Source organism: Watersipora subatra, chromosome 5 (genome assembly GCF_963576615.1).
Source record: "Watersipora subatra chromosome 5, tzWatSuba1.1, whole genome shotgun sequence".
In the NCBI taxonomy this organism is placed as follows: Eukaryota; Metazoa; Bryozoa; class Gymnolaemata; order Cheilostomatida; family Watersiporidae; genus Watersipora; species Watersipora subatra.
This window is the reverse complement of record NC_088712.1, coordinates 45,794,986-45,822,199: the sequence shown is the minus strand read 5'-3', so window position 1 is coordinate 45,822,199 and position 27,214 is coordinate 45,794,986. Positions and strand designations below refer to the sequence as shown.

Here is a 27,214-nt window from a genome sequence, read left to right as displayed (position 1 = left end):
AAATCTACAGATTGTTTTCTGACAGCTATAGCTGTAAACAGTATAGCCGCTTTGTCAACAGGTCAGCTGCGCTGACAAATCAGATTTCGGCCGGTGCAAAATATAACGATATTTTCATGCTTAAACCTATTAAAATTCTATATACGCTATAAAAAAGGGCTGATACAGTAGTGTTCCTGAAAATTATTTTTCATTGAAGTTCCTTAAGTTCAGATTAAAAACCACATTTTGAATTAATAAAATAAAACAATGGATATGATTAAGACGTTTAACGAGACTATAATATTGATGATTGAGATAATCGATTTTCCCAGGTATTCCTTTAGTAAAATCGTAGCAAACACTACAGCAATAACAAAAAAAGTTATTTGATATTCATATTATTGTGACAATATTAGAACTAGTTTGTGGACGCCTTTCTACTGATCATTTTGTATTATGGATTCAAATAGGTTGGAAAGTTTTGAAATAGTTATCTTCCGTAGGTAGTGTTCAATTGAAGCGAGGCCGTTTTCACAACACTTCTTCTATATTGGTTCTCTATTGGAAGCATGGTTCATAAACAGGCAGCAATCAAATTGAAAGTTTACAATATTTACGTAACTATGAACTGCAACTGTTATAATCAACAGTTGAAAAGCAACACAAGAAAACATTAATGACCCTAAACAGCCGACTCACCATGGTTCTAAGGTTATCTGATGTCGACTTTGTGATGAAACAAACACGGATGAGTGTAGACGTTTGTCATTGGTGATTGTTTTGTATTGTCGAAAATTTGACTAAGTTATTATAAGATGTTATTCGATGTTGATTCATGTGTTTATTCCATTGTTACTTTGAAGTTGTTTGTTATATTTTAATTATATGAGAAATATGTAATATTGGCGAATGCCCAAAGTTAAATTTAAACCGTCATTTTTTCATTTTAAGCTAGTTCTTTATTTAATGGATTTCATATTTTAAAATCGTTTCCCCTGTCTATTGTCAATCTGCAAAGATTGTTTTAAGTATAAGCGTGCTTTCATCTAGTTATTCAATTAATTCATAACAAATTATTCAGTTTTTTCAAAATATAATTGAAACAATAAGCAAAGTTTAATTTCGATTAGCGTAAAAATTTGTTTTGACACTGCATTATACTTGCGCATGGCTTAGTCTACTAACATGTCTAGGGTAGCACAACTCATACTTACCTGGCACAGGGATATCCATGATCAAGAAGGTGGATTCCTCAGGAAGAGGCCTTACCATTGCACTTCGGTTTGGTTGACGCCTGCGGTTATCCCAAATGTGGGTAACTCGGGTGCATAATTTTTGGTAGTGGAGGACTGCGTTCGCGCTATCCCCTAAAAATATAATGACAAAAATCTACAGATTGTTTTCTGACAGCTATAGCTGTAAACAGTATAGCCGCTTTGTCAACAGGTCAGCTGCGCTGACAAATCAGATTTCGGCCGGTGCAAAATATAACGATATTTTCATGCTTAAACCTATTAAAATTCTATATACGCTATAAAAAAGGGCTGATACAGTAGTGTTCCTGAAAATTATTTTTCATTAAAGTTCCTTAAGTTCAGATTAAAAACCACATTTTGAATTAATAAAATAAAACAATGGATATGATTAAGACGTTTAACGAGACTATAATATTGATGATTGAGATAATCGATTTTCCCAGGTATTCCTTTAGTAAAATCGTAGCAAACACTACAGCAATAACAAAAAAAGTTATTTGATATTCATATTATTGTGACAATATTAGAACTAGTTTGTGGACGCCTTTCTACTGATCATTTTGTATTATGGATTCAAATAGGTTGGAAAGTTTTGAAATGGCTAACTTCTGTAGATAGTGTCCAATTGAAGCGAGGCCGTTTTCACAACACTGCTTCTATATTGGTTCTCTATTGGAAGCATGGTTCATAAACAGGCAGCAATCAAATTGAAAGTTTACAATATTTACGTAACTATGAACTGCAACTGTTATAATCGACAGTTGAAAAGCAACACAAGAAAACATTAATGACTCTAAACAGCCGACTCACCATGGTTCTAAGGTTATCTGATGTCGACTTTGTGATGAAACAAACACGGATGAGTGTAGACGTTTGTCATTGGTGATTGTTTTGTATTGTCGAAAATTTGACTAAGTTATTATAAGATGTTATTCGATGTTGATTCATGTGTTTATTCCATTGTTACTTTGAAGTTGTTTGTTATATTTTAATTATATGAGAAATATGTAATATTGGCGAATGCCCAAAGTTAAATTTAAACCGTCATTTTTTCATTTTAAGCTAGTTCTTTATTTAATGGATTTCATATTTTAAAATCGTTTCCCCTGTCTATTGTCAATCTGCAAAGATTGTTTTAAGTATAAGCGTGCTTTCATCTAGTTATTCAATTAATTCATAACAAATTATTCAGTTTTTTCAAAATATAATTGAAACAATAAGCAAAGTTTAATTTCGATTAGCGTAAAAATTTGTTTTGACACTGCATTATACTTGCGCATGGCTTAGTCTACTAACATGTCTAGGGTAGCACAACTCATACTTACCTGGCACAGGGATATCCATGATCAAGAAGGTGGATTCCTCAGGAAGAGGCCTTACCATTGCACTTCGGTTTGGTTGACGCCTGCGGTTATCCCAAATGTGGGTAACTCGGGTGCATAATTTTTGGTAGTGGAGGACTGCGTTCGCGCTATCCCCTAAAAATATAATGACAAAAATCTACAGATTGTTTTCTGACAGCTATAGCTGTAAACAGTATAGCCGCTTTGTCAACAGGTCAGCTGCGCTGACAAATCAGATTTCGGCCGGTGCAAAATATAACGATATTTTCATGCTTAAACCTATTAAAATTCTATATAGGCTATAAAAAAGGGCTGATACAGTAGTGTTCTTGAAAATTATTTTTCATTGAAGTTCCTTAAGTTCAGATTAAAAACCACATTTTGAATTAATAAAATAAAACAATGGATATGATTAAGACGTTTAACGAGACTATAATATTGATGATTGAGATAATCGATTTTCCCAGGTATTCCTTTAGTAAAATCGTAGCAAACACTACAGCAATAACAAAAAAGGTTAATTGATATTCATATTATTGTGACAATATTAGAACTAGTTTGTGGACGCCTTTCTACTGATCATTTTGTATTATGGATTCAAATAGGTTGGAAAGTTTTGAAATAGTTATCTTCCGTAGGTAGTGTTCAATTGAAGCGAGGCCGTTTTCACAACACTTCTTCTATATTGGTTCTCTATTGGAAGCATGGTTCATAAACAGGCAGCAATCAAATTGAAAGTTTACAATATTTACGTAACTATGAACTGCAACTGTTATAATCAACAGTTGAAAAGCAACACAAGAAAACATTAATGACCCTAAACAGCCGACTCACCATGGTTCTAAGGTTATCTGATGTCGACTTTGTGATGAAACAAACACGGATGAGTGTAGACGTTTGTCATTGGTGATTGTTTTGTATTGTCGAAAATTTGACTAAGTTATTATAAGATGTTATTCGATGTTGATTCATGTGTTTATTCCATTGTTACTTTGAAGTTGTTTGTTATATTTTAATTATATTAGAATTATGTAATATTGGCGAATGCCCAAAGTTAAATTTAAACCGTCATTTTTTCATTTTAAACTAGTTATTTATTTAATGGATTTCATATTTTAAAATCGTTTCCCCTGTCTATTGTCAATCCGCAAATATTGTTTTAAGTATAAGCTTGCTTTCATCTAGTTATTCAATTAATTCATAACAAATTATTCAGTTTTTTCAAAGTATAATTGAAACAATAAGCAAAGTTTAATTTCGATTAACGTAAAATTTTGGTTTTGACACTGCATTATACTTGCGCATGGCTTAGTCTAATAACATGTCTAGGGTAGCACAACTCATACTTACCTGGCACAGGGATATCCATGATCAAGAAAGTGGAATCCTCAGGAAGAGGCCTTACCATTGCACTTCGGTTTGGTTGACGCCTGCGATTATCCCAAATGTGGGTAACTCGGGTGCATAATTTTTGGTAGTGGGGGACTGCGTTCGCGCTATCCCCTAAAAATATAATGACAAAAATCTACAGATTGTTTTCTGGCAGCTATAGCTGTAAACAGTATAGCCGCTTTGTCGACAGGTCAGCTGCGCTGACAAATCAGATTTCAGCCGGTGCAAAATATAACGATATTTTCATGTTTAAACCTATTAAAATTCTATATACACTATAAAAAAGGGCTGATACAGTAGTGTGCCTGAAAATTATTTTTCATTAAAGTTCCTTAAGTTCAGATTAAAAACCACATTTTGAATTAATAAAATAAAACAATGGATATGATTAAGACGTTTAACGAGACTATAATATTGATGATTGAGATAATCGATCTTCCTAGGTATTCCTTTAGTAGCAAACACTACAGCAATACCAAAAAAGGTTAACTGATATTCATATTATTGTGACAATATTAGAACTAGTTTGTGGACGCCTTTCTACTGATCATTTTGAATTATGGATTCAAATAGGTTGGAAAGTTTTGAAATAGTTATCTTCCGTAGGTAGTGTTCAATTGAAGCGAGGCCGTTTTCACAACACTTCTTCTATATTGATTCTCTATTGGAAGCATGGTTCATAAACAAGCAGCAATCAAATTGAAAGTTTACAATATTTACGTAACTATGAACTGCAACTGTTATAATCGACAGTTGAAAAGCAACACAAGAAAACATTAATGACCCTAAACAGCCGACTCACCATGGTTCTAAGGTTATCTGATGTCGACTTTGTGATGAAACAAACACCCATGAGTGTAGACGTTTGTCATTGGTGATTGTTTTGTATTGTCGAAACTTTGACTAAGTTATTATAAGATGTTATTCGATGTTGATTCATGTGTTTATTCCATTGTTACTTTGAAGTTGTTTGTTATATTTTAATTATATTAGAAATATCTAATATTGGCGAATGCCCAAAGTTAAATTTAAACCGTCATTTTTTCATTTTAAACTAGTTATTTATTTAATGGATTTCATATTTTAAAATCGTTTCCCCGGTTTATTGTCAATCCACAAATATTGTTTCATGTATAAGCGTGTTTTCACCTAGGTATTCAAATAATTCATAACAAATGATTCAGTTTTTTCAAAGTATATTTGAAACAATAAACAAAGTTTAATTTCGGAAAGCGTAAAAATTTGTTTTGACACTGCACTATACTTGCGCATGGCTTAGTCTACTAACATGTCTAGGGTAGCACAACTCATACTTACCTGGCACAGGGATATCCATGATCAAGAAGGTGGATTCCTCAGGAAGAGGCTTTACCATTGCACTTTGGTTTGGTTGACGCCTGCGATTATCCCAAATGTGGGTAACTCGGGTGCATAATTTTTGGTAGTGGGGGACTGCGTTCGCGCTATCCCCTAAAAATATAATGACAAAAATCTACAGATTGTTTTCTGGCAGCTATAGCTGTAAACAGTATAGCCGCTTTGTCGACAGGTCAGCTGCGCTGACAAATCAGATTTCAGCCGGTGCAAAATATAACGATATTTTCATGTTTAAACCTATTAAAATTCTATATACACTATAAAAAGGGCTGATACAGTAGTGTGCCTGAAAATTATTTTTCATTAAAGTTCCTTAAGTTCAGATTAAAAACCACATTTTGAATTAATAAAATAAAACAATGGATATGATTAAGACGTTTAACGAGACTATAATATTGATGATTGAGATAATCGATTTTCCCAGGTACTCCTTTAGTAAATTCGTAGCAAACACTACCGCAATAACAAAAAAAGTTAATTGATATTCATATTATTGTGACAATATTAGAACTAGTTTGTGGACGCCTTTCGACTGATCATTTTGTATTAAGGATTCAAATAGGTTGGAAAGTTTTGAAATGGCTAACTGCTGTAGATAGTGTTCAATTGAAGCGAGGCCGTTTTCACAACACTTCTTCTATATTGGTTCTCTATTGGAAGCATGGTTCATCAACAGGCAGCAATCAAATTGAAAGTTTACAATATTTACGTAACTATGAACTGCAACTGTTATAATCGACAGTTGAAAAGCAACACAAGAAAACATTAATGACTCTAAACAGCCGACTCACCATGGTTCTAAGGTTATCTGATGTCGACTTTGTGATGAAACAAACACGGATGAGTGTAGACGTTTGTCATTGGTGATTGTTTTGTATTGTCGAAAATTTGACTAAGTTATTATAAGATGTTATTCGATGTTGATTCATGTGTTTATTCCATTGTTACTTTGAAGTTGTTTGTTATATTTTAATTATATGAGAAATATGTAATATTGGCGAATGCCCAAAGTTAAATTTAAACCGTCATTTTTTCATTTTAAGCTAGTTCTTTATTTAATGGATTTCATATTTTAAAATCGTTTCCCCTGTCTATTGTCAATCTGCAAAGATTGTTTTAAGTATAAGCGTGCTTTCATCTAGTTATTCAATTAATTCATAACAAATTATTCAGTTTTTTCAAAATATAATTGAAACAATAAGCAAAGTTTAATTTCGATTAGCGTAAAAATTTGTTTTGACACTGCATTATACTTGCGCATGGCTTAGTCTACTAACATGTCTAGGGTAGCACAACTCATACTTACCTGGCACAGGGATATCCATGATCAAGAAGGTGGATTCCTCAGGAAGAGGCCTTACCATTGCACTTCGGTTTGGTTGACGCCTGCGGTTATCCCAAATGTGGGTAACTCGGGTGCATAATTTTTGGTAGTGGAGGACTGCGTTCGCGCTATCCCCTAAAAATATAATGACAAAAATCTACAGATTGTTTTCTGACAGCTATAGCTGTAAACAGTATAGCCGCTTTGTCAACAGGTCAGCTGCGCTGACAAATCAGATTTCGGCCGGTGCAAAATATAACGATATTTTCATGCTTAAACCTATTAAAATTCTATATACGCTATAAAAAAGGGCTGATACAGTAGTGTTCCTGAAAATTATTTTTCATTGAAGTTCCTTAAGTTCAGATTAAAAACCACATTTTGAATTAATAAAATAAAACAATGGATATGATTAAGACGTTTAACGAGACTATAATATTGATGATTGAGATAATCGATTTTCCCAGGTATTCCTTTAGTAAAATCGTAGCAAACACTACAGCAATAACAAAAAAAGTTATTTGATATTCATATTATTGTGACAATATTAGAACTAGTTTGTGGACGCCTTTCTACTGATCATTTTGTATTATGGATTCAAATAGGTTGGAAAGTTTTGAAATGGCTAACTTCTGTAGATAGTGTCCAATTGAAGCGAGGCCGTTTTCACAACACTGCTTTTATATTGATTCTCTATTGGAAGCATGGTTCATAAACAGGCAGCAATCAAATTGAAAGTTTACAATATTTACGTAACTATGAACTGCAACTGTTATAATCGACAGTTGAAAAGCAACACAAGAAAACATTAATGACCCTAAACAGCCGACTCACCATGGTTCTAAGGTTATCTGATGTCGACTTTGTGATGAAACAAACACGGATGAGTGTAGACGTTTGTCATTGGTGATTGTTTTGTATTGTCGAAAATTTGGCTAAGTTATTATAAGATGTTATTCGATGTTGATTCATGTGTTTATTCCATTGTTACTTTGAAGTTGTTTGTTATATTTTAATTATAATAGAAATATGTAATATTGGCGAATGCCCAAAGTTAAATTTAAACCGTCATTTTTTCATTTTAAGCTAGTTCTTTATTTAATGGATTTCATATTTTAAAATCGTTTCCCCTGTCTATTGTCAATCTGCAAAGATTGTTTTAAGTATAAGCGTGCTTTCATCTAGTTATTCAATTAATTCATAACAAATTATTCAGTTTTTTCAAAATATAATTGAAACAATAAGCAAAGTTTAATTTCGATTAGCGTAAAAATTTGTTTTGACACTGCATTATAATTGCGCATGGCTTAGTCTACTAACATGTCCAGGGTAGCACAACTCATACTTACCTGGCACAAGGATATCCATGATCAAGAAGGTGGATTCCTCAGGAAGAGGCCTTACCATTGCACTTCGGTTTGGTTGACGCCTGCGGTTATCCCAAATGTGGGTAACTCGGGTGCATAATTTTTGGTAGTGGGGGACTGCGTTCGCGCTATCCCCTAAAAATATAATGACAAAAATCTACAGATTGTTTTCTGACAGCTATAGCTGTAAACAGTATAGCCGCTTTGTCAACAGGTCAGCTGCGCTGACAAATCAGATTTCGGCCGGTGCAAAATATAACGATATTTTCATGCTTAAACCTATTAAAATTCTATATACGCTATAAAAAAGGGCTGATACAGTAGTGTTCCTGAAAATTATTTTTCATTGAAGTTCCTTAAGTTCAGATTAAAAACCACATTTTGAATTAATAAAATAAAACAATGGATATGATTAAGACGTTTAACGAGACTATAATATTGATGATTGAGATAATCGATTTTCCCAGGTATTCCTTTAGTAAAATCGTAGCAAACACTACAGCAATAACAAAAAAAGTTATTTGATATTCATATTATTGTGACAATATTAGAACTAGTTTGTGGACGCCTTTCTACTGATCATTTTGTATTATGGATTCAAATAGGTTGGAAAGTTTTGAAATGGCTAACTTCTGTAGATAGTGTCCAATTGAAGCGAGGCCGTTTTCACAACACTGCTTCTATATTGGTTCTCTATTGGAAGCATGGTTCATAAACAGGCAGCAATCAAATTGAAAGTTTACAATATTTACGTAACTATGAACTGCAACTGTTATAATCGACAGTTGAAAAGCAACACAAGAAAACATTAATGACTCTAAACAGCCGACTCACCATGGTTCTAAGGTTATCTGATGTCGACTTTGTGATGAAACAAACACGGATGAGTGTAGACGTTTGTCATTGGTGATTGTTTTGTATTGTCGAAAATTTGACTAAGTTATTATAAGATGTTATTCGATGTTGATTCATGTGTTTATTCCATTGTTACTTTGAAGTTGTTTGTTATATTTTAATTATATGAGAAATATGTAATATTGGCGAATGCCCAAAGTTAAATTTAAACCGTCATTTTTTCATTTTAAGCTAGTTCTTTATTTAATGGATTTCATATTTTAAAATCGTTTCCCCTGTCTATTGTCAATCTGCAAAGATTGTTTTAAGTATAAGCGTGCTTTCATCTAGTTATTCAATTAATTCATAACAAATTATTCAGTTTTTTCAAAATATAATTGAAACAATAAGCAAAGTTTAATTTCGATTAGCGTAAAAATTTGTTTTGACACTGCATTATACTTGCGCATGGCTTAGTCTACTAACATGTCTAGGGTAGCACAACTCATACTTACCTGGCACAGGGATATCCATGATCAAGAAGGTGGATTCCTCAGGAAGAGGCCTTACCATTGCACTTCGGTTTGGTTGACGCCTGCGGTTATCCCAAATGTGGGTAACTCGGGTGCATAATTTTTGGTAGTGGAGGACTGCGTTCGCGCTATCCCCTAAAAATATAATGACAAAAATCTACAGATTGTTTTCTGACAGCTATAGCTGTAAACAGTATAGCCGCTTTGTCAACAGGTCAGCTGCGCTGACAAATCAGATTTCGGCCGGTGCAAAATATAACGATATTTTCATGCTTAAACCTATTAAAATTCTATATAGGCTATAAAAAAGGGCTGATACAGTAGTGTTCTTGAAAATTATTTTTCATTGAAGTTCCTTAAGTTCAGATTAAAAACCACATTTTGAATTAATAAAATAAAACAATGGATATGATTAAGACGTTTAACGAGACTATAATATTGATGATTGAGATAATCGATTTTCCCAGGTATTCCTTTAGTAAAATCGTAGCAAACACTACAGCAATAACAAAAAAGGTTAATTGATATTCATATTATTGTGACAATATTAGAACTAGTTTGTGGACGCCTTTCTACTGATCATTTTGTATTATGGATTCAAATAGGTTGGAAAGTTTTGAAATAGTTATCTTCCGTAGGTAGTGTTCAATTGAAGCGAGGCCGTTTTCACAACACTTCTTCTATATTGGTTCTCTATTGGAAGCATGGTTCATAAACAGGCAGCAATCAAATTGAAAGTTTACAATATTTACGTAACTATGAACTGCAACTGTTATAATCAACAGTTGAAAAGCAACACAAGAAAACATTAATGACCCTAAACAGCCGACTCACCATGGTTCTAAGGTTATCTGATGTCGACTTTGTGATGAAACAAACACGGATGAGTGTAGACGTTTGTCATTGGTGATTGTTTTGTATTGTCGAAAATTTGACTAAGTTATTATAAGATGTTATTCGATGTTGATTCATGTGTTTATTCCATTGTTACTTTGAAGTTGTTTGTTATATTTTAATTATATTAGAATTATGTAATATTGGCGAATGCCCAAAGTTAAATTTAAACCGTCATTTTTTCATTTTAAACTAGTTATTTATTTAATGGATTTCATATTTTAAAATCGTTTCCCCTGTCTATTGTCAATCCGCAAATATTGTTTTAAGTATAAGCGTGCTTTCATCTAGTTATTCAATTAATTCATAACAAATTATTCAGTTTTTTCAAAGTATAATTGAAACAATAAGCAAAGTTTAATTTCGATTAACGTAAAAATTTGGTTTTGACACTGCATTATACTTGCGCATGGCTTAGTCTACTAACATGTCTAGGGTAGCACAACTCATACTTACCTGGCACAGGGATATCCATGATCAAGAAAGTGGAATCCTCAGGAAGAGGCCTTACCATTGCACTTCGGTTTGGTTGACGCCTGCGATTATCCCAAATGTGGGTAACTCGGGTGCATAATTTTTGGTAGTGGGGGACTGCGTTCGCGCTATCCCCTAAAAATATAATGACAAAAATCTACAGATTGTTTTCTGGCAGCTATAGCTGTAAACAGTATAGCCGCTTTGTCGACAGGTCAGCTGCGCTGACAAATCAGATTTCAGCCGGTGCAAAATATAACGATATTTTCATGTTTAAACCTATTAGAATTCTATATACACTATAAAAAAGGGCTGATACAGTAGTGTGCCTGAAAATTATTTTTCATTAAAGTTCCTTAAGTTCAGATTAAAAACCACATTTTGAATTAATAAAATAAAACAATGGATATGATTAAGACGTTTAACGAGACTATAATATTGATGATTGAGATAATCGATCTTCCTAGGTATTCCTTTAGTAGCAAACACTACAGCAATACCAAAAAGGTTAACTGATATTCATATTATTGTGACAATATTAGAACTAGTTTGTGGACGCCTTTCTACTGATCATTTTGAATTATGGATTCAAATAGGTTGGAAAGTTTTGAAATAGTTATCTTCCGTAGGTAGTGTTCAATTGAAGCGAGGCCGTTTTCACAACACTTCTTCTATATTGATTCTCTATTGGAAGCATGGTTCATAAACAAGCAGCAATCAAATTGAAAGTTTACAATATTTACGTAACTATGAACTGCAACTGTTATAATCGACAGTTGAAAAGCAACACAAGAAAACATTAATGACCCTAAACAGCCGACTCACCATGGTTCTAAGGTTATCTGATGTCGACTTTGTGATGAAACAAACACCCATGAGTGTAGACGTTTGTCATTGGTGATTGTTTTGTATTGTCGAAACTTTGACTAAGTTATTATAAGATGTTATTCGATGTTGATTCATGTGTTTATTCCATTGTTACTTTGAAGTTGTTTGTTATATTTTAATTATATTAGAAATATCTAATATTGGCGAATGCCCAAAGTTAAATTTAAACCGTCATTTTTTCATTTTAAACTAGTTATTTATTTAATGGATTTCATATTTTAAAATCGTTTCCCCGGTTTATTGTCAATCCACAAATATTGTTTCATGTATAAGCGTGTTTTCACCTAGGTATTCAAATAATTCATAACAAATGATTCAGTTTTTTCAAAGTATATTTGAAACAATAAACAAAGTTTAATTTCGGAAAGCGTAAAAATTTGTTTTGACACTGCACTATACTTGCGCATGGCTTAGTCTACTAACATGTCTAGGGTAGCACAACTCATACTTACCTGGCACAGGGATATCCATGATCAAGAAGGTGGATTCCTCAGGAAGAGGCTTTACCATTGCACTTTGGTTTGGTTGACGCCTGCGATTATCCCAAATGTGGGTAACTCGGGTGCATAATTTTTGGTAGTGGGGGACTGCGTTCGCGCTATCCCCTAAAAATATAATGACAAAAATCTACAGATTGTTTTCTGGCAGCTATAGCTGTAAACAGTATAGCCGCTTTGTCGACAGGTCAGCTGTGCTGACAAATCAGATTTCAGCCGGTGCAAAATATAACGATATTTTCATGTTTAAACCTATTAAAATTCTATATACACTATAAAAAGGGCTGATACAGTAGTGTGCCTGAAAATTATTTTTCATTAAAGTTCCTTAAGTTCAGATTAAAAACCACATTTTGAATTAATAAAATAAAACAATGGATATGATTAAGACGTTTAACGAGACTATAATATTGATGATTGAGATAATCGATTTTCCCAGGTACTCCTTTAGTAAATTCGTAGCAAACACTACCGCAATAACAAAAAAAGTTAATTGATATTCATATTATTGTGACAATATTAGAACTAGTTTGTGGACGCCTTTCGACTGATCATTTTGTATTAAGGATTCAAATAGGTTGGAAAGTTTTGAAATGGCTAACTGCTGTAGATAGTGTTCAATTGAAGCGAGGCCGTTTTCACAACACTGCTTCTATATTGGTTCTCTATTGGAAGCATGGTTCATCAACAGGCAGCAATCAAATTGAAAGTTTACAATATTTACGTAACTATGAACTGCAACTGTTATAATCGACAGTTGAAAAGCAACACAAGAAAACATTAATGACCCTAAACAGCCGACTCACCATGGTTCTAAGGTTATCTGATGTCGACTTTGTGATGAAACAAACATGGATGAGTGTAGACGTTTGTCATTGGTGATTGTTTTGTATTGTCGAAAATTTGACTAAGTTATTATAAGATGTTATTCGATGTTGATTCATGTGTTTATTCCATTGTTACTTTGAAGTTGTTTGTTATATTTCAATTATATTAGAAATATGTAATATTGGCGAATGCCCAAAATTAATTTTAAACCGTCATTTTTTCACTTTCAGCTTGTTATTTATTTAATGGATTTCATATTTTAAAATCGTTTCCCCTGTCTATTGTCAATCTGCAAAGATTGTTTTAAGTATAAGCGTGCTTTCATCTAGTTATTCAATTAATTCATAACAAATTATTCAGTTTTTTCAAAATATAATTGAAACAATAAGCAAAGTTTAATTTCGATTAGCGTAAAAATTTGTTTTGACACTGCATTATACTTGCGCATGGCTTAGTCTACTAACATGAGTAGTATATAGAGAGCAGATCTACACATAAAAGTGACGGATCCAGCGGGGGGATAGAAAAAGGGGGTTGTGAATTAAATTGGCTAGGGGTGTAGATTGAATCGTGTGGAGTTGAATGAGATGTTGGGGTTTGGGGGGAAATTGTGGTGTAGAGTAGGGGGTTGAATTCGAGGGGTTACGGATCCGCTCCTGGCGTAATCGGCGGATTATCTGTGGATGAGTCATCGGATTAGCGGGGGATGAGTCATCCGATTGAACGCGGATTATCGCGGGATTAGTCGGGAGAATCGTCGCGGATTAGTCGGGCGAATCGTCGCCGATTATCGGTGGAATAGTTGGGGTGAATATCTGGGACATCGAGGGCTGGATGGTTTTCCGGAGTGGATCTCGCGGATTATCGAGGAGAGCGAGAGATTACCTAGCGGATGAGTGAGGGGGTTAATATCTGGGACACCGAGGTGTTGATTTGCCGGAGATTGTTATATATTTGGTTGAATGAGAGATAAGTTTTTATTATAAAATATAAACCATAAATGTTACAAAAAATTTAAAATCATTCTGTCATTCGTTTTAAAAAGGAAAGTTTTGGAATACATCTTTCATCAATTTCTGTGTCACATCGAAGAACTAAAATAAGAGTTGATTTTCCCAAAGAATTGAGAAACTGAACAGGAAGTAACAAATCTAATCCTTCATTATTTCCAATATTATCATATATGAAGGTATCTTTAGGTGTAGTAGAATTTGAAATAGGTTGAAGATTACAGATAAAGTCAATATCTTGAAAATTCGATCCTGGAGGACATTGCAACATTGAAAGAGTAGAGTTATATCCACATATTTCTCCTCTGTAGAATAATTTGAAATCAATTAGAATATCGATTGTGGAATTTTGAACTGACTATTCACATTCAGAATATGTTAGAACTTGCTCCGATGAAGCTGACACTATAGGATTAAGGTATAGGTTTTTTCCATCTGTTTCATCTTCATTTAGTAGTTCTTTACACGCAAATCTGTGATTGCCTGGTAATGGATAACCACAATGAATGTAGTCCAATGGAAATATTCTTCCGCATGTTTCATTATTCTTGTGATATAAAGTAGTTTCTTCGATTGGAAGTAGTAATGAAACTTCAAATTCATTGAGTGTTCTGCTTAAGCAGTTATTCGCATCGGTAACATATTGAATTCTTTGATTTCCATTTATTATTCCCGTAAAGCGTAAAATGAGAAATATTATAATGTGCAAATTCATTATAGTCATAGTGTCTTTTTAAAATACTACTCTCTTGACTGAAGTAGGCAAAGAAAATGCATAAAAAAGTATGTCAATATAATATATATAGTTCATTCTTCAAAATTATCTTGAAATACTATACAAAAAAAGTTATTCAATTCTATTTGATGAGTCAATCCTTCTTGGATATAAAGTGATTAAATATAAAGAATTATGCAAAGTCTAACTGTGATGATTATCAATTCTTCCCATTGATATGTAGGAGTTCACTGAAGTAACGATTTGTAGCATGTTGATCATTGGTTTCTCCTCTCAAATATGGATAAAGTCTTGTTTCGGTTAATATTATGTTTGAAGGTGTGTTCCAATCAAGTGAGGATAATAATGATAGTTGGACTTTGTCACTCCTTGGTCCGATTTGAGCAGATTCCAAACACGTTCCAATATCGAGTTCGGCAAAAGTCTCATGAAGTTCTTGTCGAGTCAATCCTTCATTTCCATATCGTAGTTGCATTATTCTAATACAATATTGACATCCTCGAGCTCCCTCGAAGCATCCACACCGACTTTCTAAATATGTTACAAAACGTTTATAGATATAGAATCCGATAACATAGTAAAAAGTTTCTTCAGTAACTCTTCTGATGAATTTTTTTGTGTTTTTCTTTACAACCACTCTTGATAATTGTCCATCCTTAAGATGAGCTGGAATAAACTCCTCTAGAAATATAACCGACATTGTTTCTGTTTTCTTCGTTTTTTTTTTTTTTTGGTTCCTTCACCAACAGAGCTAAATTGAAGAATGGTGGAGAAATCTAGAGGAGTAGACTTAATATCATTCCGAATCTTTTTTTTTTATTTTCATCCAACAGATTTTTCATCTATAATTACATCATCAATTTCATGCTCGATTTCCTCTTCCACGCTTTCTCCGATTAATGGAAATTGTGCTATATGAATGAGTCTTCTGAAGAGCAGTTGTTTCGTTTCATCACGTTGAGTAGGATGAGTCATGTAGTGCCGAATTCTATTCCAAAACACGGTTTCAAAAATCGTTTCTTCCATCGTTTTAAAATCGGTCGCGATAAATCTGTTAATCCATTCTAAATCAACCTCTTTTCCAATTTTACCTTCTCGAATGGTAGCTTCAAGATCAACCCATTCAAAGGTCATCTTCAAATCTGAGGGTGTTATCGATATTTCTTTTACACATAATGTTGATTCCAAACATTCCCTGCATTCCAACGCACTGCAGACACAGTTGGACTTTAATCTTTTCAATGACACAACTTTTCTAAAAGCAGCCGTTCCTAAAATGTAGTATAAACATTCCTCGGTAAGATGTGTACGAATTTGTTCATTTTTGTCAAGATGAACCAAGATGTTATCTGGGATTATTTCTGCAACCTCGAATGGAACAAAATCTTTAATCAGAATGTTTTGAGTCATGTTACTATGAGAAAGTCTACATTCGAAATGATTTTACATTGGATAGTATATTGAATTTATATGAGCTTAGTTATATATTATTGATATTGTATATACGAAAAGAAGAGCCAATGAAGAAAATAAAATTTTATAGTAATAATACATCGAGGAGCAAAACTCTACTATCATATATACTTAACAACAAATTCACTTCTAAAAATTATGCTAAAATATATTCTGTGCTCACTCCATCGTTACATACTCTTCTTTTTGAATAAAAATATGTTAATCCAGTTCTAAGTTGAGTGTATGAGAACACTCTATTGTCTTTTTTTACAAAACCTTTGTTTACCCCTTCCTTAGGAGATCTTGAATGTAATACTTTTAAAAAAGTGTCTTTTGTAAAACTATTCGTAGTTTTACTTAATCCTTTACTGCTATGCTTTGTAGAATGAGTTTCATCATTCCAGCAAAAGTAAGTCTTAGAATTTAAGGCTACTATTCCATGTCCTAAAAATTCTACTTTGAATAAACCAGGAGTCCTTATATCATATTGATATACTTCTTTGCAACAATTTTGTAATTCCCACAACTTTGTAGGAACAGATTTACAGAGTTGGAAATCATCCGCGTGTCGATCGCAATACGTCCTAGGAAACCATTTTCCATATTCTTTGTAGTATATATCAGCGATCTCTTTTCTAACGATATTATCCATAGGTGCTGAAAGAGCCATGTAGGCACTATCTGTATCCATCGCCACATACTGGAAGTCCTTTCTGTCGAAGTATCTAAAATAAAAAAATTTCAATCCTTAATTCTTGTTATCTTAGTATTATAATACTCCCATTTCAAAAATTATCATTCAAATGTTTACCATTATACATATTTTTTCTAAAAGATACAAATGAGATTACTTACCTATCCATGAAGTCATAGTAGAACTCCAACATCCGAAGTTTAGCCAGTTGTAATATGGAGAATCCGATATGTACAGGTATATCCATTCTCATCTGAATAAATATATATACAGTCCTATTAGATTCCTTTACATATATTAGCTCAAGTAAATTTTTCATTATGATTCAATTATATCAATAAGATAATAAATATATACTACTAACCGAAGGCTTGTGTTGAGTCAACTCATAGAAGCTATCATCGATTTCCTCCAAAGATTCAAATCTGTGTGATCGTATTCTCAAGGATGCTTCATAATCTCCTTGAATATACTTGACATTTCGATGTTTTAATTTCTCAGTGATTGTTTTCCCGTACGATGAATTTCCAATGAGTTTATTGGTTGTGGCTATCAACTCTTGGTCAGGATCTTTGTCACCAGCTCTTCTAGCATTTGAGACAGATTCTCCAAATGACTGGAAAACTCTTCTAGGGGTGTATTCTATGACTTGATATATTTTGGTTATAATCAATCCATGATTAAGATACCATTTTGCTAAAGTGGTGAGTAGTAAAATTTTTTCTCCAAACATACTCCCCACCAAAGTTCGTTGTTCTTGAGGTAGCATTCCTTCCTTTTCAGCAAATTCTTTCATACTTTCACTAAGATGATTTCTATTCAAAGATGTATTCTTGAAAATGGGGCTCATTTCTGAAAACTTTTCGTATAAGTTTTCAGGAACAGATATATCGCATTCAATGAATCCATATATCTCCCCTTTTATAATCTGCTGAATAATCTCATCCTCGATGGCAAAGGAATTGGAAGGATAAAACTCTTCGTTGAAGATACTAATAAAGTTCTTAATCTCGGTGTTATCCTCAATCATCTTGTTCCATTCACACTCCCAGATTCTTACTAAACGATATCCAAGTTCTTTAACATATTCTTCCTTCTTTATCGTTTCCTCAAGAACTTCACTCATGGGTCGATTCTTATATGGATGTATACTTATTCCTTTGGTCTTGTTACAGTTATGTCCATGCCAGAAACATCCATGAAATTGAAACACTGTATTCGATTCTTCACAATATCCATCAACAGGAAGATTATGTTGTCCAATTCTAAATTCTTTATCGTTGTTTTCATGTAAGATTTGAATATTGTCCTTCCAAGTCAAAAATTGTAACCATCCATGAGTAGCCATGCTATTTTTTCGAGAATGAGTGTATGCAAATCCATTTTCGAATCGTCTTATTCTAGGGTTTCCAGTAGGCATTTCTTGCATCATACTCCACAAATATAATGCATTTGCATCAACTCCTAGAATAAGTTCACAAAGTTTGGATTCCTTTCCAAACTTTCTTTCTCGAATCAGTGTTTTCTTCGACTCATGAAGTCTGTGAAAAACAATGCTAGGTCCACCTACGATATTGTCCTTGATAGTAAAGTAAATATCTTTATCACTTTCCTTGATCAGACAGACAGGTTGACAAGCTTTGAAATGATGTGATGAGATTGTCTGATGATGAGAACTCATAGGATGAGGAGGCGAATCTGAAAGTTTCAACATCCATTTTACTGCCAATCCAGGAAGTGAAATGGCATCTTTCAACATATCGATTCCCATGGTTCTGTAAACTTCTTTTTGTTTTTCTACAGCTTCAACAAATGGTACTACATCGAGATTGTTGTACCATACTAGAAAATCTTTTAACGTTTTCATCTTCTCTTGTTTCCAAATGTTTAAACAGATTTCATAATCAGCATCCGAAATATGTTCATCTCTCAAAGAACTGTAAAAGCATTCTTTAGCTGGTAGAAACGGTTGTTTCAACTTCTCAAGATCATCCATTATTCATAAGGATAGAATCCTTTTTGTTGAGAGCATTTGAAAGCTTTGAGATACTTTGCATAGGAAAATCCTGGAGCAATGAAGTTGGAAATATCCAAGAATTTGAATCTTCTTGATTGAATACAGCTCATCTTGTTTGTTCTTTTCACTACAAAATCAAAATCTTCGTCTTCTGTGTCTTGAAGACATCGAAGTAGAGGTCCTTTCATCACATTCAGGTCGTAGTTTTGTGAATTAAATCCTAGAATCGGAATACATGAGATGAATTTGTCGAAACGATTAAATAAATGACAAAATTCCTCTCTTGAATGGTATACTCGAGGATTGGAAAATTTGCAGGATTTAAATCTTTCTTCAACTTTTCCTTGCTTTTCAGCTTTTGCCTTCATCAACTGTCTAATGTAGTAAAGTTTTTTTTCAAGGATATCCCGGGCTTCATCAGCAATTTGGGAAATATACTGAAAAAAAGAAGATATACAAGAATCAGTATCTCCCTCACTTACAAAACACTTTGGATCCTTAAATCCGGGTACATTTGAACAAACTGATATACTCATCAATTCGTGTCTCGATGTGAATGTAACCGAATTGGAATTTGGTGGAAGGTCGGATTTTGGAAGATAACACTCGATATCATAGGTGATTAAAAAGGGATAATAAGTATCTTCCTCAGCCACGGATATTCCTATCTCTCATTTCAGTTGTTCGAAAATTGTAGGTGTTGCCTTAAACTTTCCTCCTTCGAAGATGAAGTTTGTTACTACTTCTTGACTACATTTATGTCTATTGAAATTTCCTCTTTTTGTAAAGCTCACTTCACAGGAAGGACAACTAAACCCTTTAGTATAAGCATTAACATCCTTGATGAAACTGAAATGAGAGTTCTGCAAATCGAGGAAGAGTTCCTTTCCCTCTTTTTGGGACGATGTCCAGATGACTGTTGAGGTTTCATCAGCATTCAGAGAAAATACGGTTATACGGAGGTCAAAACATTTCTCAAGAGAAATTAAGTCTCCTAACTCAATTCCAGGAAAATTATTCATCAGAACTTTGTTGGATGAGGAAGAAGAAATGTGATTCGAGTACTTTTGAAATAGCACCTTCACAAGTAGCTGTTTTGGTCTTTGTCTGGTGCAACTACATCGGTTTGAACACTTACACATTTCCTTCAATGCTAAACATCTGAAGAAACAGAGATTGTCTGTGTAAGGAGTGCAGCTATGAGGAATGTTATGCATAGTGATTACATGTCGATTGTTAAGAATGTGAGTCGGAAGATCTGAAGCCATTCCTATTTGCCCCATTCCAATCAATTTATAGAAATAGAATGAAATATTGGTAATTACATTCAATTTCCAAGCTGTATTCGGGCGTTCTCGAATCGCTATAGCAGCAAGATCTTGTCTTGTCAATTCTTCAAAGAAATTCTGTAGTTCCTGTCTTGTTGTAATCAGTTTTGCTTTTTTGAAAATTGTAGCATTATTCGATGAAGCATGAAAATATCTTAATTCTCCTGAAGTTTTATGTTCAAGAATGCATCCCACACTACAATTTAACTTGGCTCTTGTTTGTAACCCATTCCAAGTTGTCAACATCTCGTTCCATATTCTTTCCGAATGGTTTGGAGTTGGAAGTTCTGCTTGAGGAATATTTCCATTCCATAAATTTACGTTTAACGTTTCAACAACTCTTCCTCGTCGTCTTTTTGTTTTCATAGCATTCCAATATCTTCTTATTAACTCATCCCATTCCTCATCATCATTAACAGGAATGATATCCTGATTATCTTGTTCTCTTTCATTTTCGATAGGAACGATGGGCTCGACTCTATCATTAATACCAACTAAATTGTCATCATCAGCGTCCACTTCATTTTCGTTTCTTTCGATTTGATTTGTAGGTTGATCAGATAAATATCTATTTTCTTCGATTTCATTTGTATTTTCTTCTTCTGATACATCTGATTCATCGGATTCATCATCAGCAAGATTTCGAGTAATAGGAGTTACTGTTATCTTAGATCGACTAAGATCTCCTCTTCCAATTTGAGTTGAAGCAGAACGAAATGAAGAATGATGAGAAACAATCTTTACTTTTTCGAAAATGAAAGGGGGATTGGAAACTTGTATAATAATCGAGGCATCATCATCATCATCATATTCGTGATATTGTTCCGAAGAATCATTAGTTGATGTTGTAAACGATTCTGAACTTTCATTCGATTGGAGATGAATGTGTTTAACATGTCTTTTGAGGTTTGATTTTTTGTTAAATGAAGTCGAACATTCTAAGCAGATATATTTATTAGCTGAAACGGATGATACACTTCTTTCCCTACTTCTGCTTTTTTCTCTATTATCAATTGAAGTGGAAGGAGCAGAATTTTCCGATGAAATTAAATTATGCTCTCGTGAAAGCTTGAACATCTTTGAGGAAGATTTCCAGCTGCCAAGAATTAAAAATCTCATTTTACTATTCTCTCTACATTTATTCATTCATTAAAAATTTTTTCCACCAATTATTGTAAATCAACTCACCTCATCAGATTTGCTCCAGTCTCCTTCTGAATGGGAAGATGCCGGATACATTTCCTTGATGTATTCAAATTTCGGAGATATATAATCCAGTGAAACAGAGATAATCCAAAGTTCTGAGAGAAGATTATACATAGATATCCAAATTGTAGAATTAATCCAAACTTTTGTGAGATATATAATCCAGTTAGTTCGGAGAAATATAATCCAGTGAAACAGAGATAATCCAAAATTCTGAGAGAAGATTATACATAGATATCCAAATTGTAGAATTAATCCAAACTTTTGTGCGATATATAATCCAGTTAGTTCGGAGAAATATAATCCAAAGTTCTGAGAGAAGATTATACGTAGATATCCAAATTGTAGAATTAATCCAAACTTTTGTGAGATATATAATCCAGTTAGTTCGGAGAAATATAATCCAAAGTTCTGAGAGAAGATTATACGTAGATATCCAAATTGTAGAATTAATCCAAACTTTTGTGAGATATATAATCCAGTTAGGTATAGAAATAGTTCGAAAAAAACTCTCGATAATGGTGAGTCCATCAAACTTGGCTGTATTTATACTAGTCAAGTTCAAGGAGGTGGAACCTGCACAAAAGCTATAAATCACTTCTAATCCAACTTGTCTCACTCAACTTTCGCGAAATTGGATTTCGCGAAAGTGAATTTCGCGAAATTGGATTTCGCGAAATTACACATTATATATATTATATAGTCAACTTTCGCGAAATTGAATTTCGCGAAATTGGATTTCGCGAAATAATTATCGCGATATATCGCGATATTATCGCGATAATATCGCGATAATATCGCGATATCGCAATTTCGCGATATCGCGATATCGCGATATTATCGCGAAATTATCGCGATTTCGCGATATAATTATCATATATATTATATAATGTGTAATTTCGCGAAATTGAATTTCGCGAAAGTGAATTTCGCGAAATTGGATTTCGCGAAATTACACATTATATATATTATATAGTCAACTTTCGCGAAATTGAATCTCGCGATTTTCAATTTCGCGAAAAGTCTTCTGATATTATGGATGATGCAACTAAATTTATCAAAACTCATTAATCATTTGATGAGGAGAATTGTATATAACCAGCAGAATTTTACTAAAACGATATCAGTTCTTCATTCAAACTCAGAGAATTAACACACTACACAACTATGGAGGATAATACTCAATCTGGAGTGATAAAACCTGGATCGAATAGTTCAGTGAAGATGACGAAAAAGAGAATTTCACCTGTAACTCTTTCTAACACGGCTCCTTCAACGAAGAAGAAGAAATCCAACCAAATCGAAACGAATTTGGAGCAAAGGGTAAAAGATGTGGCAGACAAGTTAAGAACATTAAGTAAGGCTACTTTAATGGAAGCAAAATCACTGCAGAGAATGTCAGATCTTTCAATAGGATTGATTATGGAGGTGACAAAAACGGAAGAAGCTCATTCGATCCATGGAGCGTGCTGTATCATTCACTTCAACTATGTGGAAAATGGGATTAGTAAATCTACTGCTGTATTTGCTCCAAAACGATTTCTGGATGGATCGCTGTCTTATCCAAGTATTATGGTATATCTTGGATTAAAACCTAAGGCTAATGGACAGGGAAGTTACCATGATTTAAGAAGAGTAACAGAAGGAACCTCAACTCCCTCAGATATGAAACGTACTCTAGCCAATCTGAGATCGAAGAAACTTGAAAAACTTATACAACATTTCGAGATTCATCATCTCAAGGAGTTCAAAGCACCATCTATTTTCCACTATCACAATGTTGGAGCAAGTGAATACAAAGATGGTGAAGGCAATGTGGATGTGGTACCAACTGTAGCATTTTCAACCAAAGTTGATGGAGAGGAAGTTCAAGGAACTTTAACGATGCCTTCGAGATGTGCCCTTTCGTTGAAAGAAAATTGTCCGGGTATCATTATATACAAGGGGCTAGTAACATCTCACAATACTCGCGAATACTACGATGTAGTAGTCATGGGACATGAAGAAGCAAGCAGATTTTACGAGAGTTCGGTACAATGCAAAAAGGATCCTTCTATCTCACTTATTTCCGATGACGATGAGTGATTGATGAACAACTCGATACAAACTTCGTTTTAAAGAATGTACATGATCATTTTCTTATATATATTCAATGTTTCATTTATACTATATTATCTTTATTGTGACTTATCTACTTGTACATTTCATATATTTCAAGTTAAACATAAACTATTTTATTTTTATTGAAACAAAATGATGATGGAAATAATGAATAATACATATAGATATATCTTTTAAAGTGAATAATTTTGTAATAAAACTGATCTTTCATTCAACATATATGAAAAACCGAAAATAAAAATCCTTAAAATTCTTAACCATTCAAGAGCTTCAACATTACAAAAACATCAAATCTTCAAAAAAAATAACTTTGTACATAAACACTTTCTCATATATATTGAACGTTCTCAAATATATAACATTCTCCACTTTGCACATAAACACTTTCTCATATATATTCCATGTTTCAAATATATAACAATCTCCGAAAAATCAACCCCTCGGTGTCCCAGATATTAACCCCCTCACTCATCCGCTAGGTAATCTCTCGCTCTCCTCGATAATCTGCGATATCCACTCCGGAAAACCATCCAGCCCTCGATGTCCCAGATATTCACCCCCACTATTCCACCGATAATCGGCGACGATTCGCCCGACTAATCCGCGACGATTCCCCCGACTAATCCCGCGATAATCCGCGTTCAATCGGATGACTCATCCCCCGCTAATCCGATGACTCATCCACAGATAATCCGCCGATTACGCCAGGAGCGGATCCGTAACCCCTCGAATTCAACCCCCTACTCTACACCACAATTTCCCCCCAAACCCCAACATCTCATTCAACTCCACACGATTCAATCTACACCCCTAGCCAATTTAATTCACAACCCCCTTTTTCTATCCCCCCGCTGGATCCGTCACTTTTATGTGTAGATCTGCTCTCTATATACTACTAACATGTCTAGGGTAGCACAACTCATACTTACCTGGCACAGGGATATCCACGATCAAGAAGGTGGATTCCTCGGGAAGAGGCTTTACTATTGCACTTCGGTTTGGTTGACGCCTGCGATTATCCCAAATGTGGGTAACTCGGGTGCATAACTTTTGGTAGTGGGGGACTGCGTTCGCGCTATCCCCTAAAAATATAATGACCAAAAATCTACAGATTGATTCCTGACAGCTATAGCTGTAAACAGTATAGCCGCTTTGTCAACAGGTCAGCTGGGCTGACAAATCAGATTTCAGCCGGTGCAAAATATAACGATATTTTCATGTTTAAACCTATTAAAGTTCTGTATACGCTATAAAAAAGGGCTGATACAGTAGGGTTCCTGAAAATTATTTTTCAATTTTCCTTAAAGTTCCTTAAGTTCAGATTAAAAACCACATTTTGAATTAATAAAATAAAACAATGGATATGATTAAGACGTTTAACGAGACTATAATATTGATGATTGAGATAATCGATCTTCCTAGGTACTCCTTTAGTAAAATCGTAGCAAACACTACAGCAATAACAAAAAAAGTTATTTGATATTCATATTATTGTGACAATATTAAAACTAGTTTCTGGACGCCTTTCGACTGATCATTTTGTATTAAGGATTCAAATAGGTTGGAAAGTTTTGAAATGGCTAACTTCTGTAGATAGTGTCCAATTGAAGCGAGGCCGTTTTCACAACACTTCTTCTATATTGGTTCTCTATTGGAAGCATGGTTCATAAACAGGCAGCAATCAAATTGAAAGTTTACAATATTTACGTAACTATGAACTGCAACTGTTATAATCGACAGTTGAAAAGCAACACAAGAAAACATTAATGACCCTAAACAGCCGACTCACCATGGTTCTAAGGTTATCTGATGTCGACTTTGTGATGAAACAAACACGGATGAGTGTAGACGTTTGTCATTGTTGATTTTTTTGTATTGTCGAAAATTTGACTAAGTTATTATAAGATGTCATTCGATGTTGATTCATGTGTTTATTCCATTGTTACTTTGAAGTTGTTTGTTATATTTTAATTATATTAGAAATATCTAATATTGGTGAATGCCCAAAGTTAAATTTGAACCGTCATTTTTTCATTTTAAACTAGTTATTTATTTAATGGATTTCATATTTTAAAATCGTTTCCCCTGTCTATTGTCAATCCGCAAATATTGTTTTATGTATAAGCGTGTTTTCATCTAGGTATTCAAGTAATTCATAACAAACTATTCAGTTTTTTCAAAGTAAATTTGAAACAAGCAAAGCTTAATTTCGAAAAGCGTAAAAATTTCTTTTGACACTGCATTATACTTGCGCATGGCTTAGTCTACTAACATGTCCAGGGTAGCACAACTCATACTTACCTGGCACAGGGATATCCATGATCAAGAAGGTGGATTCCTCGGGAAGAGGCTTTACCATTGCACTTCGGTTTGGTTGACGCCTGCGATTATCCCAAATGTGGGTAACTCGGGTGCATAATTTGTGGTAGTGGGGGACTGCGTTCGCGCTATCCCCTAAAAATATAATGACAAAAATCTACAGATTGATTTCTGACAGCTATAGCTGTAAACAGTATAGCCGCTTTGTCAACAGGTCAGCTGCGCTGACAAATCAGATTTCGGCCGGTGCAAAATATAACGATAATTTCATGTTTAAACCTATTAAAGTTCTGTATACGCTATAAAAGAGGGCTGATACAGTAGTGTTCCTGAAAAGTACTTTTCAGTAAAAGTTCCTTAAGTTCAGATTAAAAACCACATTTTGAATTAATAAAATAAAACAATGGATATGATTAAGACAGTTAACGAGACTAATATTGATGATTGAGATAATCGATTTTCCCAGGTACTCCTTTAGTAAAATCGTAGCAAACACTACAGCAATAACAAAAAAGGTTAATTGATATTCATATTAGTGTGACAATAATAGAACTAGTTTGTGGACGCCTTTCTACTGATCATTTTGTATTATGGATTCAAATAGGTTGGAAAGTTTTGAAATAGTTATCTTCCGTAGGTAGTGTTCAATTGAAGAGCGGCCGTTTTCACAACACTGCTTCTATAATGGTTCTCTATTGGAAGCATGGTTCATAAACAGGCAGCAATCAAATTGAAAGTTTACAATATTTACTTAACTATGAACTGCAACTGTTATAATCGACAGTTGAAAAGCAACACAAGAAAACATTAATGACCCTAAACAGCCGACTCACCATGGTTCTAAGGTTATCTGATGTCGACTCTGTGATGAAACAAACATGGATGAGTGTAGACGTTTGTCATTGGTGATTGTTTTGTATTGTCGAAAATTTGACTAAGTTATTATAAGATGTTATTCGATGTTGATTCATGTGTTTATTCCATTGTTACTTTGAAGTTGTTTGTTATATTTCAATTATATTAGAAATATGTAATATTGGCGAATGCCCAAAATTAATTTTAAACCGTCATTTTTTCACTTTCAGCTAGTTATTTATTTAATGGATTTCATATTTTAAAATCGTTTCCCCTGTCTATTGTCAATCTGCAAAGATTGTTTTAAGTATAAGCGTGCTTTCATCTAGTTATTCAATTAATTCATAACAAATTATTCAGTTTTTTCAAAATATAATTGAAACAATAAACAAAGTTTAATTTCGGAAAGCGTAAAAATTTGTTTTGACACTGCATTATACTTGCGCATGGCTTAGTCTACTAAGATGTTTAGGGTAGCACAACT

The 27,214-nt window shown here is 33.8% G+C and overlaps 11 non-coding genes across 11 annotated transcripts; all 11 read left to right on the top strand.

The window, feature by feature from the left end:
- The first annotated feature begins 1,188 nt into the window (after positions 1-1,188).
- Positions 1,189-1,352, top strand: LOC137397810 (U1 spliceosomal RNA). Its single transcript, XR_010978858.1, has one exon. It is a non-coding gene; the product is annotated as a U1 spliceosomal RNA (small nuclear RNA).
- A 1,203-nt stretch (positions 1,353-2,555) lies between these two features.
- LOC137397809 (U1 spliceosomal RNA) lies at positions 2,556-2,719 on the top strand. The gene has a single exon (XR_010978857.1). It is a non-coding gene; the product is annotated as a U1 spliceosomal RNA (small nuclear RNA).
- Positions 2,720-3,923: 1,204 nt separating this feature from the next.
- LOC137397679 (U1 spliceosomal RNA) lies at positions 3,924-4,087 on the top strand. Its single transcript, XR_010978733.1, has one exon. It is a non-coding gene; the product is annotated as a U1 spliceosomal RNA (small nuclear RNA).
- Positions 4,088-5,282: 1,195 nt separating this feature from the next.
- Positions 5,283-5,446, top strand: LOC137397747 (U1 spliceosomal RNA). The gene has a single exon (XR_010978797.1). It is a non-coding gene; the product is annotated as a U1 spliceosomal RNA (small nuclear RNA).
- Positions 5,447-6,648: 1,202 nt separating this feature from the next.
- On the top strand, positions 6,649-6,812 carry LOC137397808 (U1 spliceosomal RNA). Its single transcript, XR_010978856.1, has one exon. It is a non-coding gene; the product is annotated as a U1 spliceosomal RNA (small nuclear RNA).
- A 1,203-nt stretch (positions 6,813-8,015) lies between these two features.
- Positions 8,016-8,179, top strand: LOC137397703 (U1 spliceosomal RNA). The gene has a single exon (XR_010978755.1). It is a non-coding gene; the product is annotated as a U1 spliceosomal RNA (small nuclear RNA).
- A 1,203-nt stretch (positions 8,180-9,382) lies between these two features.
- LOC137397807 (U1 spliceosomal RNA) lies at positions 9,383-9,546 on the top strand. The gene has a single exon (XR_010978855.1). It is a non-coding gene; the product is annotated as a U1 spliceosomal RNA (small nuclear RNA).
- A 1,204-nt stretch (positions 9,547-10,750) lies between these two features.
- Positions 10,751-10,914, top strand: LOC137397678 (U1 spliceosomal RNA). Its single transcript, XR_010978732.1, has one exon. It is a non-coding gene; the product is annotated as a U1 spliceosomal RNA (small nuclear RNA).
- A 1,194-nt stretch (positions 10,915-12,108) lies between these two features.
- LOC137397735 (U1 spliceosomal RNA) lies at positions 12,109-12,272 on the top strand. The gene has a single exon (XR_010978786.1). It is a non-coding gene; the product is annotated as a U1 spliceosomal RNA (small nuclear RNA).
- Positions 12,273-24,477: 12,205 nt separating this feature from the next.
- LOC137397802 (U1 spliceosomal RNA) lies at positions 24,478-24,641 on the top strand. Its single transcript, XR_010978851.1, has one exon. It is a non-coding gene; the product is annotated as a U1 spliceosomal RNA (small nuclear RNA).
- A 1,208-nt stretch (positions 24,642-25,849) lies between these two features.
- On the top strand, positions 25,850-26,013 carry LOC137397702 (U1 spliceosomal RNA). Its single transcript, XR_010978754.1, has one exon. It is a non-coding gene; the product is annotated as a U1 spliceosomal RNA (small nuclear RNA).
- The last annotated feature ends 1,201 nt before the right edge of the window (positions 26,014-27,214 follow it).